We start from the raw sequence: 12846 nt of genomic DNA on the forward strand, positions 1-12846 counted from the left end.
GGGCTAAATCCATCATCCTGATGTTTTTGATAGTTTGAAGTCTTTCTCCAAAAGTTCACTCAATGCGTCAAAGAAGGACCTTTGCTGGAGTCACATTACTCACGATGATTAACTTCCGAAGGGTGTATTTGAGGGCTTTGAGGGAGGACCTAGAAACGTATCAATGGGTTCCTGAAGTCTTCCTCTGAACCACCCAAGGAATTCGATGCTCATAGAGCACATCTCTCGAAAGAAGAGGCCCCCTCTATGTGTCATCACAGGAGTGCGTGGGAGCTGTGTTCAGGCTGCATTTGTGCCACTTTGGGACCCTGCAAGAGAGCCGATGAACCACCACCAGGTCACTTGTGGAAGACTTTTGGGAAAGGAGATCATGATCATGGTGTGCTGAAGAACGTATCAAGATATTAGGGCCCTTATTTATACTTTTTAGCACCGCATTTGTGTCATTTTTTTACGCAAAAGCGGCGCAAACTTGCAAAATACAATTGTATTTTGTAAGTTTGTGCCGCTTTTGGTCAAAAAGTGACCCAAATGCGGCGCTAAAAAAGTATAAATATGGGCCTAGATTGTCGAAGGGTGGTATCTCTCAAATTTATCTCTTACTGATACTCAATATGCCTCAAACGCCTGCGTGCTCAGTGGGGGGAGTGGGATGAAGATTGGTGTGATGCTATGATAGCCCCCACACTATTATGCTTTCCTCCTAAGTGCGGCTGGTCCACACATATTATCTGCATAGTGCCTACCTAACCCCAGCAGACTCCACAGAGCACAGCTCCCTTCAAGTCCGACATGCTTCAGGTTCTATCACATGGTCTGGACGTGTCCTATTATTGTTCGCTGTTGGACAGCAGTTGCTGATGACCTGTCAGAGGTGCTGGGATGGGAGGTGGAACTCTCACTGAGTCGCTCCTCCTGGGCATCTTTGAGGGAGTGGGAGACATGAGGCCTGACCAAGTGTTGTTGAGAGTGGCCATAGTGGTGGGAAAAAGAGACGTAGCTGGTGGGTGGAAATCTCCCAGACTGCCCTCGAAGGCTTAGTGGCATTGTGGGGGGAACTGGGGTGATCAGCAAGAAATATCACGTACGAGGCCAGAGGTTGCCCTAAGAATCATGCAAGGATCTGGGGTAAATGGTGGAACAACTTTGGGCTTGGCTCGATATAAGTGTATTGGAAATTCCCCCCTGATGTGTCTATGGTGATCTAAATGCCTTGCTTGTAACAATGTTGATATATTTTTTTTTACCGTTAACCAGTGACAGCTGGTAGTGGAGGAAATGTTATTGTTACATAAAACAATAAAGTTGTTTATGACAAAAGATACTAGATTAGATATTTCTTCCTATTGTTAAATCAAAATGTGAACATAATAGATGTCCCAAGTTAAACTGCTTAGGCCCTGATTTATACCTTTTTTGCATCACATTACCGTTGTTTACTGACGCAAATGTGGCGCAAACGTACAAAATTCAATTGCATTTTGTAAGTTTGTGCCGCTTTTGCGTCAAACAATGAGGGTAATGCGCCGCAAAAAAAGTATAAATTAAGGCCTAAGAGCCAGATGTATCAAACATTTTTGCATTCGCAAACGGTGCGAATCAAAAAATTTCACCATTTGAAATGCAAAATTGCATTTCATGATTTATGACAGGAATTCGCAATCAATTTTAAGGAATTGAAAAAATTGCGATTCCTTAAAATTGCGACTCCGATTAGGGATTCGCATTTTGCGATTTCCTAAATAGGTAACCGTAAATAGGGAATACCTATTTGCGATTACCTATTCACATGTATCATGCATTTCCTAAATGCGAATTTGGCATTTAGGAAATGCAATTACCACAAATTCAAGTTTGGTGGTAAGCATGTGCAATTTTTAAAAATGCATTACAAATGCATTTTTTAAAATTACGGGGCAGATGTATCAAAAAAACAAATTGCATTTCTTAAATAGCGAATTTTAAGAAATCGCTATTTGAGAAATGCAAAATGGTATGTATGATTTTTGCGATTCGGTAATAGCGATTTCTTAAAATTCGCAAATGCTATTACCGAATCGCAAATAGAGAATCCAACTCCATTTGCACCTATGGGCCTGTTGCGAATGGTTTTGCATTTCCTAAATTGAGAATTCCATTTAGGAATTCGCAATTTAGGAAATGCAAATCACAGGGTGCTGGGGGCCTAAGGCCCCCTCTTCTGCACCCCAAAAATATTTTTACGGACATGTGAAGCACACACATGCCTTAGGGGCATGTGTGCGCTACATGTCAATTTTAAAAATGCATTTAAAATGCATTTTTTTAATTTGCACATGGTTACCACCAAACTTTTGTTTGTGGTAATTGCATTTCCTAAATGCCCAATTCGCATTTAGGAAATGCTTAATACATGTGCTTAAGAAATCGCAAACAAGGATTGTGAGAAAGTAGCCTCTTTCTAGCCTTATTACCCCCACTTTTGGCCTGTTTGTGAGTGTATGTCAGGGTGTTTTCACTGTCTCACTGGGATCCTGCCAGCCAGGGCCCAGTGCTCATAGTGAAAACCCTATGTTTTCAGTATGTTTGTTATGTGTCACTGGGACCCTGCTAGCCAGGACCCCAGTGCTCATAAGTTTGTGACCTATATGTATGTGTTCCCTGTGTGATGCCTAACTGTCTCACTGAGGCTCTGCTAACCGGAACCTCAGTGGTTATGCTCTCTCATTTCTTTCCAAATTGTCACTAACAGGCCAGTGACCAATTTCACCAATTCACATTAGCATACTGGAACACCCTTATAATTCCCTAGTATATGGTACTGAGGTACCCAGGGTATTGGGGTTCCAGGAGATCCCTATGGGCTGCAGCATTTCTTTTGCCACCCATAGGGAGCTCTTACAATTCTTACACAGGCCTGCCACTGCAGCCTGAGTGAAATAACGTCCACGTCATTTCACAGCCATTTACCACTGCACTTAAGTAACTTATAAGTCACCTATATGCCTAACCTTTACCTGGTAAAGGTTAGGTGCAAAGTTACTTAGTGCGTGGGCACCCTGGCACTAGCCAAGGTACCCCCACATTGTTCAGGGCAAATTCCCCGGACTTTGTGAGTGCGGGGACACCATTACACACGTGCACTACACATAGGTAGCTTCACAATGGTAACTCCAAATATGGCCATGTAACATGTCTATGATCATGGAATTGCCCCCTCTATGCCATCCTGGCATGGTTGGCACAATCCCATGATCCCAGTGGTCGGTAGCACAGACCCTGGTACTGCCAAACTGCCTTTTCAGGAGTTTCACTGCAGCTGCTGCCAACCCCTCAGACAGGTTTCTGCCCTCCTGGGGTCCAGCCAGGCTTGGCCCACGATGGCAGAACAAAGGACTTCCTCAGAGAGAGGGTGTTACACCCTCTCCCTTTGGAAAAAGGTGTTAAGGCAGGGGAGGAGTAGCCTCCCCCAGCCTCTGGAAATGCTTTCATGGGCACAGATGGTGCCCATTTCTGCATAAGCCAGTCTACACCGGTTCAGGGACCCCTCAGCCCTGCTCTGGCGCGAAACTGGACAAAGGAAAGGGGAGTGACCACTCCACTGACCTGCACCTCCCCTGGGAGGTGCCCAGAGCTCCTCCAGTGTGCTCCAGACCTCTTTTATCTTGGAAACAGAGGTGCTGCTGGCACACTGGACTGCTCTGAGTGGCCAGGGCCAGCAGGTGACGCCAGAGACTCCTTCTGATAGGCTCCTTCAGGTGTTGCTAGCCTATCCTCTCTTCTAAGTAGCCAAACCCTCTTTTCTGGCTATTTAGGGTCTCTGCTTTGGGGAATTCCTTAGATAACGAATGCAAGAGCTCATCAGAGTTCCTCTGCATCTCTGTCTTCACCTCCTGCCAAGGAATCGACTGCTGACCGCTCTGGAAGCCTGCAAAACTGCAACAAAGTAGCGAAGACGACTACTGCAACTCTGTAACGCTGATCCTGCCGCCTTCTCGACTGTTTTCCTGGTGGTGCATGCTGTGGGGGTAGTCTGCCTCCTCTCTGCACCAGAAGCTCCGAAGAAATCTCCCGTGGGTCGACGGAATCTTCCCCCTGCAGCCGCAGGCACCAAAAAGCTGCATTACCGGTCCCTTGGGTCTCCTCTCAGCACGACGAGCGAGGTCCCTCGAATCCAGCGACTCTGTCCAAGTGACCCCCACAGTCCAGTGACTCTTCAGCCCAAGTTTGGTGGAGGTAAGTCCTTGCCTCACCTCGCTGGGCTGCATTGCTGGGAACTTCGACTTTTGCAGCTACTCCGGCCCCTGTGCACTTCCGGCGGAAATCCTTTGTGCACAGCCAAGCCTGGGTCCACGGCACTCTAACCTGCATTGCACGACGTTCTAAGTTGGTCTCCGGCGACGTGGGACTCCTTTGTGCGACTTCGGGTGAGCACCGTTTCACGCATCCTTGTAGTGCCTGTTTCTGGCACTTCTCCGGGTGCTACCTGCTGCTGAGAGGGCTCCTTGTCTTGCTCGACGTCCCCTCTCTCTCCTGGCCCAATTTGCGACCTCCTGGTCCCTCCAGGGCCACAGCAGCGTCCAAAAACGCTAACCGCACGATTTGCAGCTAGCAAGGCTTGTTGGCGTTCTTTCGGCGGTAAAACACTTCTGCACGACTCTCCACGGCGAGAGGGATCCGTCCACCAAAGGGGAAGTCTCTAGCCCTTTTTGTTCCTGCAGAAACCGCAGCTTCTTCTGTCCAGTAGAAGCTTCTTTGCACCCGCAGCTGGCATTTCCTGGGCATCTGCCCATCTCCGACTTGCTTGTGACTTTTGGACTTGGTCCTCTTGTTCCACAGGTACCCTAGATTGGAAATCCACAGTTGTTGCACTGTTGGTTTGTGTCTTTCCTGCATTATTCCTCTAACACGACTTCTTTGTCCTTAGGGGAACTTTAGTGCACTTTGCACTCACTTTTCAGGGTCTTGGGGAGGGTTATTTTTCTAACTCTCACTAGTTTCTAATAGTCCCAGCGACCCTCTACAAGGTCACATAGGTTTGGGGTCCATTCGTGGTTCGCATTCCACTTTTGGAGTATATGGTTTGTGTTGCCCCTATCCCTATGTTTCCCCATTGCATCCTATTGTAACTATACATTGTTTGCACTGTTTTCTAAGACTATACTGCATATTTTCGCTATTGTGTATATATATCTTGTGTATATTTCCTATCCTCTCACTGAGGGTACACTCTAAGATACTTTGGCATATTGTCATAAAAATAAAGTACCTTTATTTTTAGTATATCTGTGTATTGTGTTTTCTTATGATATTGTGCATATGACACTAGGTGGTACTGTAGGAGCTTCGCACGTCTACTAGTTCAGCCTAAGCTGCTCTGCTAAGCTACCATTATCTATCAGCCTAAGCTGCTAGACACCCTATACACTAATAAGGGATAACTGGGCCTGGTGCAAGGTGCAAGTACCCCTTGGTACTCACTACAAGCCAGTCCAGCCTCCTACAAGGATTCCTTATTTGCGATTTCCTATTTAGAGAATAGCAATTTCTTAAAAATCGCTATTTAGGAAATGCAAAGCGGGACGATGATACATCTGTCCCTTGGTGCTTTAGCCAGCTTGAAAATGCTCAACCAAGCAGATCGATGTGCATTTGAAAGCATAGCTGGCGCACGCCGCAGAAGGACGATAGAGTGGGCGGAGTGCAAACACCATACAATGAAGGGTGCACCCGTAGAGTCAAAGACTCGCCAAGTAAGGCGCCTTGTGCAAACAGGTTACAAGGGGAACGGGTAAAGTAGGCAAAGTCCAGCCACTACAGGTCCTGGTTAGCCAGTATTCTTTCTGCCAGTGCCATGAACTTTAAGAATGTTCCGCAGAGCACTAGGCCCTCCCCTTGTAGACAGACTACTACTGCCTGTCGGCGTGGGCAGATTCCGTTCTTCAGAAAGTGGTGCTTCAGGGAGTCCCTGTGGTCTGCCTTCAGTGCAGGGCATGTGCAGACAATGTGGCAGATGTCTTCCTTTTCATGAGGTCGCCGTAGTTTGTCTCAGTCCAGCGGAGGACTTACCTAAGGTATTAAAGCTGCCCAGCCAATAACTCAGCACCTTCAGCCTTTCTAGTAGCCCAAATAGTTCTCCTAAACATGGTTGAGGCTTCAGGAGAGCATATGAGCCTTGATGTTCCCCTTGCAGTGGTGGTCTTTACTCCAGTCTCTGCAGGCCTGGAAGAACCCATGTGGCTGGAACAGGACCTTGGGTGCATTGTGACCCTTCACCTCTCAGGCGTGGTTGAGTGCGCGACTTGAGGCAGCAGCAGGCGTTGGCTTCTTCTTGAGGCGAGTGAACATCTCAGAACTGTTTGCCAGTCGGAGACCCAAGGATCATCTGTGCTGTGCTGGGAGGCCAGGATGTGATGGCAGGACCACTGGACCTCTCCACTCCTTTCTCTACTGATGATCGCAGAAGTGTGGCCTCAGTGTCTTCGCAGGTGAGTGCAGATGGTTGGTCGGGGCTGCAGACAAGACTCCACCGTGTCGCCATGAGCATCAGCAGGTGATGCATAAAAGAGGAAATGCCCACCCAGACTTACAGTCCAGGCAGTGTTCTTGGCAGGGCAGCCAGGTGAGTAACTTATCGCCTACAAGCCAGTGGCATGATGAAACTTGAGCCCCCCCCCCCATCCCCCACCCCACCCCCCGCAAAGTACCTGGAAGGGGCCCTCTCCTCCCCAGCCCACCACCTGCCAGTTTTGCCGAGGGGGCACCCTTGGAGCTTGGGAGTCCCCCCCGCACCACCGGGACTGTGGGGTTTTTTGTTACGCCACTGCTACAGGCACATGGCTATCTGAAGCAGCGGTGTTGGGGTTGTAACTTTTCACTACTTTAAGCCCTGTTTCATCGTTCTCTCCTGGGTGGGTGAGCGAGGGTGACCTATCCACGGCTTCCCAGCTGAGGTGGGCAGCTCTAGGACAGGAAGCTGTTTCCAGGGCAGCGCTATGGATATACATGACCTACCCAAGGGTGCAGGAAGTCAACTTTCAAGGACCTCGCTGTATGAGCCTCTGATCCCCCCATCAACGCGACGGGGAAGAGGCCCTCTGCTTGTACATGCCAGGGACCATCTGGGGCTCAGAACAGTAGGGCCACCCCTGGCCTCATCACGGCCAGTGCTGATTTCCCGCCTCATCGCCTGTAAAGTGTTCTGTGTGGCAAAGGCCTCGTCGTGCAGAAGGAACACCCCGACACTGGCGCGAGTCCCCGACTGCAGATGGAAGATCACACTGTGCATTGCACGTGCCATCAACGCCAGCGCATGCGCAGAGAGAGGAGCGGGCATCCGTGGGAACCAATCACGTTCCTTGTATATTTCATGGTCAGGGTTAATGGAAGCATCATCAGCGGAATGCGCCTTAAAGGGAGGGTCACCTTACACACACAAACAAGCTGCTTCCGAACCAGCAGGACGGGCTTCTTGTGAAATACTACGTCACAAGGAAATGTCGGGAAAAGTTATTTATTTTGAAACCCGTCTTGCAACACGAGGTTTTGAATATTTTATGTTAAGGGACTTCCCCAGGGGGTGGGGTGGGGCAGTGGCGTAGCGTGGGTTGTCAGCACCCGGGGCAAGGCAAGTAATTTGCGCCCCCTAACCCGTGGATTTTAGCACTCGAGTCTCTTCCACTAGATTAGTTAAAGAAACCCCCCCCCCCCCAGATGTTGCGCCCGGTGCGGCCGGCCCCCCCTGCACCCACCACGCTACGCCACTGGGGTGGGGACAGGCGCCTGAAGGTCGGCGCTGGGACTTTTAGCTCCCTGGAGTCAAGTTTGGGCCTTAGTTTGAAATTAACACTACTGGTGTGTTGATCATCAAGCACTGGCAAAGCCAATAAGTGCGAGTATTCTTAGACTGGAAACGTCTCTGTACGGGGATTTGTCTGTGCATGATTTGTACTATTTCTGTAAGTATTTGTGTGAAGTCCTTTTAAACTCACGATGACCTGCGCTTGATCTGACGCAGCTTCTAGCTCATCTCCATCATACACTAGGCATTGTCGAATTGCGAAAGATGCACTTCATTCTTCCTGCAAATACACTCTTCTTCCTCCTTATGCCCCCATGGGCTACCATGTTGATGTCTCTTGACATGCAAAACACCCTTGTTGCCCTGTTGTCTCCTGCCTTGTCAATGTCTCCGAAGCACAAATTCAGTTCATACTAAACATGTCCCCGCAAACCTCTGTTTGATCAATTGCAAGTCCTGCTGCATGTGCTGCAGTAAGGTCAACCCAGACAAGTAGACCAAAACATTCTTTTACACACAAACAAGGAGCATATCAGGGCAACCCCTCTCCGAGACAAGGTTTGTCAAGAAAGGCAAAAAATTGTACCATCGCATCCCACTCCTACACCACCGTAGCACCTCATGCGTGCTGCTGGGCAATTCCAATCTGCTGATCCGCACATTTTGCCGCCCAGTGCACAAAAGGGTGTCCAACAATCCACGTCACCAGCTTATTCCTCCCGGGACCACTCATGCATCCTACGATGAAAGGAAGGGGGAAAGGCCTTTGCTTCGTGGCCAGAGCCACGCAGACCGTATCCACGCAAGCGTTACCATGCTTGCCCTGAACCATGCATGTGCCTGGACCATGCAAATGCGTGATTAAGGCACTGTGCATATGTGTGGTTTAGGCACACAGTGGGGAGAGGAACGCAACATCCGGGTAAGTCAAGCTGAGGGAGGAGGGGTGTATTAACGACATGTTGGGGTTGGAGGGCTGGGGGGTAAGGACCAGTTTTTGAGGGGTTGGGTTTTTTTTTTTAAGGGTTCACGGTGAGGGGGGAGGCTGGGGTAGTTTTTAGGGCAGGGTGGGGCTGGAAGGCTGAGGGCAGGGTGGAGGGGCAGTTGTAGGGGGAAGTTTTAGGCCTCAAGTGGGGTGGGGGGAGTTAGGATATGTTTGTTTTTAGGGGTGGGGAAGGTTTCAGGTCTCAGAGCGTGGAGAGTCTGTGGCCAGGTTTTGGGGAGGGTGAAGTTTTTTGGGGTGGAGGGATGTTTTTGGGATTAGGGTGGGAGGGTGGTGGCAGCGTTATTTTGTTTTACATGTGGGGGCAGGTTTAAGGCCTCAGGGTGGGTGAAGTGGTTCAGGTAGGTGATTTTTTAATTTTTTAGTAAGGCCCATGGTTTTGGGGGAGAGGGTCGGGGAATTTTTTTTTTTACCCCGGCATGGTTTAAGGGCTTACGGTGGGGAGGAGCTTAGGATTTGGTTTGGGGAGTGAAGGTTTTTAGGGGTGGGGGTAGTTCTAGGCCTCAGGGTTGGTGGGGGGGTCGGGGTACTTTTTTAAGTTAAGGGTGAGGGTTGTATGGTTAAACCACGCATGTGTTTACCACACATACTTTTACTAGCCATGCTTTTACAACAAATTTCATTGTAAATGCATGCGTGGTAAAGATGCGGTCAGGGTTCCAACCCCGATGTTTAGCCACGCGTGATTCTACTATGTGTGGTTCAATCATACAGCCAAAAGGAAGGAATTAGTAATGGACATGCCCCAGCAACTCCACACATACATGCAACATTCCCTCATTTCCAGACATAGCGCTCACAACACCACAATCTTCACCTGCTACCCTCCAAATATGGTTCTAGTTCCAATCTAATCACGCAACTTCAGTTGCTGCCCTGATCCTAAACAAGTACGTCCCACAGTTAGCCAGGTTATGCCCCAGTTTACCGAGTGCCATGAGCAGTCCCCCTTGTAGCTGTAAAGCTGTAACCCTCGCCCCCCACAATGGCAAATGATTGCTTCCACCCTGTGCCCTGGATAGACCTGAAGCCTATGCCACTCATCGGCTGGGCAGGCCTTAGCTCTCCCCCTTCTTGCAGCCATATTCACCTGCCCCTCCCTGATCAGTCTTGGATCTCCTCAACTATATAACCAATATCCCTGATCCAGTCTTATCTCATCATGCCAAACACTTAACTCTCTGGCAGACCACAGCGATTCAGACACCCTGAACACCCGACTCCCATACGATGCAGAACAGGAAAAGAGCCATTTCAAAAACATCATAACAACATTTGGACAAAACAATAAGAAGGCCCTACAACAAGTCAAACGTGATCACTTCCCACTATGGAACTCCTCCTGCTCCCTGCTCTCTTCCCCACCCTTTCTGGATCCTTCCCAACAACTCATCTCTTGCTGGGTCAACACCCCAGTACATTTTCCCATAAAAAGAAACTCCCACCAACTTGCCCACTATGGTTGCAGGCGATAAACCTTTTCCAATTACCAAAAGGACAAAAATGATCACTCTCCTTATTTTATCAACTTCTTCCTGTATCAACGGCCTCTGCATGTGTTCCTCAAAAGTCTCAAATTCGTTCATGCCAGAAGATAGCTCCTCCTATTCGATTCCGTAAAGACCTCTCCACAAGCCCAATCACTTTCATTCTCCCCATGCCCAAATCCTGCGGGTAACAGTGTCTTCCTTTCCTCGGCTCCTGGAGCCAGTCTGTAGAATTGTTGCCACTGCGATCGAGATAATGCATCCTCTATATCATTGTTCACACCTGGAACATGTTTAGCCCTGAAAGCAATGTTCAATCGCAAGCAGCCCAGCATAGGCTGTCACAACAATCGCAGGACTCTCAGATCCCTCGGCAGATTCACCAAATACACCACCATCATGTTGTCCACACTGTTAGCCATCTCACCTCCCCACACTGTTAACTCCAACAGCGGAACAAATTCCAGACAGGGGATGCTCCGGCCTTATTGTACACAATGTGGCAGCCAACTCTCTGCACACCACCTGTTGTCCTAGAACAGACCAAACCTCTGCACTCCTGCCACATCAGAAAAAAAATCTGTATTTGCCACTCCGTGTTGTCATCCAGATACATCATTGACACACCATTGAAGTCATCCAAAAATTCCTCCATATACAAACATCAGCTCTCATTAACAAGCAAATCCACACTCTGGGGATGCCCAATTTCGCGCTAACTACTCAGAATGCAAAATTCAAAAAACCCACTTTTCTTGGTAACCTCCCACTGCAGAAAGGTGCTGAAAGCCTCAAACAATTCACCCAAGATGGCACAGTCAACAGGGAACTCTCTCGCCCCGTAAATGGCACCCCCAAATTGCATTCCTAACAATGGAAAATCCTCTGGGTGTATGGGCAACAAGTGAAAAGCTGATTTGACATCACTATTTGTCAGCTCCGCCCCTCTGCCACATCGCCTCACTATTTTATTAGCATCATCGGCTGAAGCTTACTCACCTTATAGTGTCCTCCATGGCAACTGAATCATTCACTGAGACTCCCTCTGGTAGGGACAAATGGTGTAGCATCCTAAATTCCCCCTTCTCCTATTTGGGGACCATCCCCAACAGGAATATGATGAAGTCTTCCTGAGGCCAATCATAGAAAGGACCTACAATTCTCCCCCCCTCCACTTCTTCCTTCAATATAGCCACGTCTACCTTTGGATTTTACTTTGCGGACTGTAAATTGCCCGGTCACCTATGTACTCTGGAACACTGGTCACCTACCCAAAACCCTTCTGTAGAACCCCATTCTAATTTCAAGGCCGTATCCCTGTCCTAGTAGACAGCGCGCCATTGGAGCATATCTTCCACCCTAACTGGTATAGAAGCCCTTTGACCCAGTAGGACCCTGATGTCCCCTCCCTCTGGTCGCCCTACACTGTTCCACGGGCTGCCCAAGGTGAAACACTGAGCAATTGGGTGTCTTCCCCCACGTTTCAAACACTCCTGCTTGAACTAGCATAAGTATCTGGAACCAAAGCCTTTGTTGAGATTCTAATATGACCCAACATTTGGTCTATCCCGCCCCCTATTGGGCAGCACAGGGATGAAATGGCCTATACAGAGTGGGAGGCCACTCATCGTATGCCTGGGAGCCGTTGACTGCATTGAGGAGATGCATTGCATCCACAATTTGGAATTCACGACCCCCCACGGCATGTCTGGGTAATACTCACCCACGGCCTGACTCCTCGTCTTAGCTGAGCCACGCATAGCCCCCAAAATGGATTTCAACCTTCCTAATCATGTCCATATACTTGAACAGCGCAATAGCCCGTCTGCATGTTTCTCACAATAAATGCTGTCATAAAATGGAAAGGCCAACGTCCAGTTTTTCATGTTAATGGGCACTATGGGTCACTGCGACAGCTCCCACTCCTCCTCCTCTGACCCCTCCTTAGTTTGAATGTCTCTGTGGAGTAATTTAAACACATTCACGTTTCCATATGTTTCCATATCCTATTCTTCGTTTAGTCAGAAATGTGTGATCCTCTCTGCATCGCCAATCTTCTGTAAGGAAGTCTCTTCTTATGTGACACCCCTACCCTTTATTCTCTTCTCTGTCCGTGACATCTGTCCCCTTTGAGTCCTCCATCTGCGCGAGGAAAGAGAAAGAGAGAAAAAGAGAGAAAAATAAAAGAAAGAAGAAAGGAAGATGAAGGAAAGAAAGGCAAGAAAAAGGAAAGAAGAAACGAATGAAAGGAAGAAAAAGAAAAGAAAGAAGCAAAGAAGGAAGAGAAGAAGTAAAAGAAAGAAGAAAGGACGATGAAGGCAAGAAAGGGAAGAAAAAGGAAAGAAGAAAAGAAGAAAAAGAATAAAAGAAAGAAAGGAAGAAATAAGAAAAGAAAGAATGAAAGAAGGAGGAAAAGAAGTAAGAGGAAGAGGAAGGCAAGAAAGAAAAAGGAAAGAGGAAAAGGACAGGAACAAAAAAAGAAGGAAAAACAAAAGGAGGAAAGAAGGAAAGAAATAAGGAAATACATAAATTAAGGCATAAGGAAGGAAGCAAGCAAAGAATGAAAAAAGAAGAAA

The sequence above is a fragment of the Pleurodeles waltl genome, chromosome 9 (assembly GCF_031143425.1).
Source record: "Pleurodeles waltl isolate 20211129_DDA chromosome 9, aPleWal1.hap1.20221129, whole genome shotgun sequence".
Classification (NCBI taxonomy): domain Eukaryota; kingdom Metazoa; phylum Chordata; class Amphibia; order Caudata; family Salamandridae; genus Pleurodeles; species Pleurodeles waltl.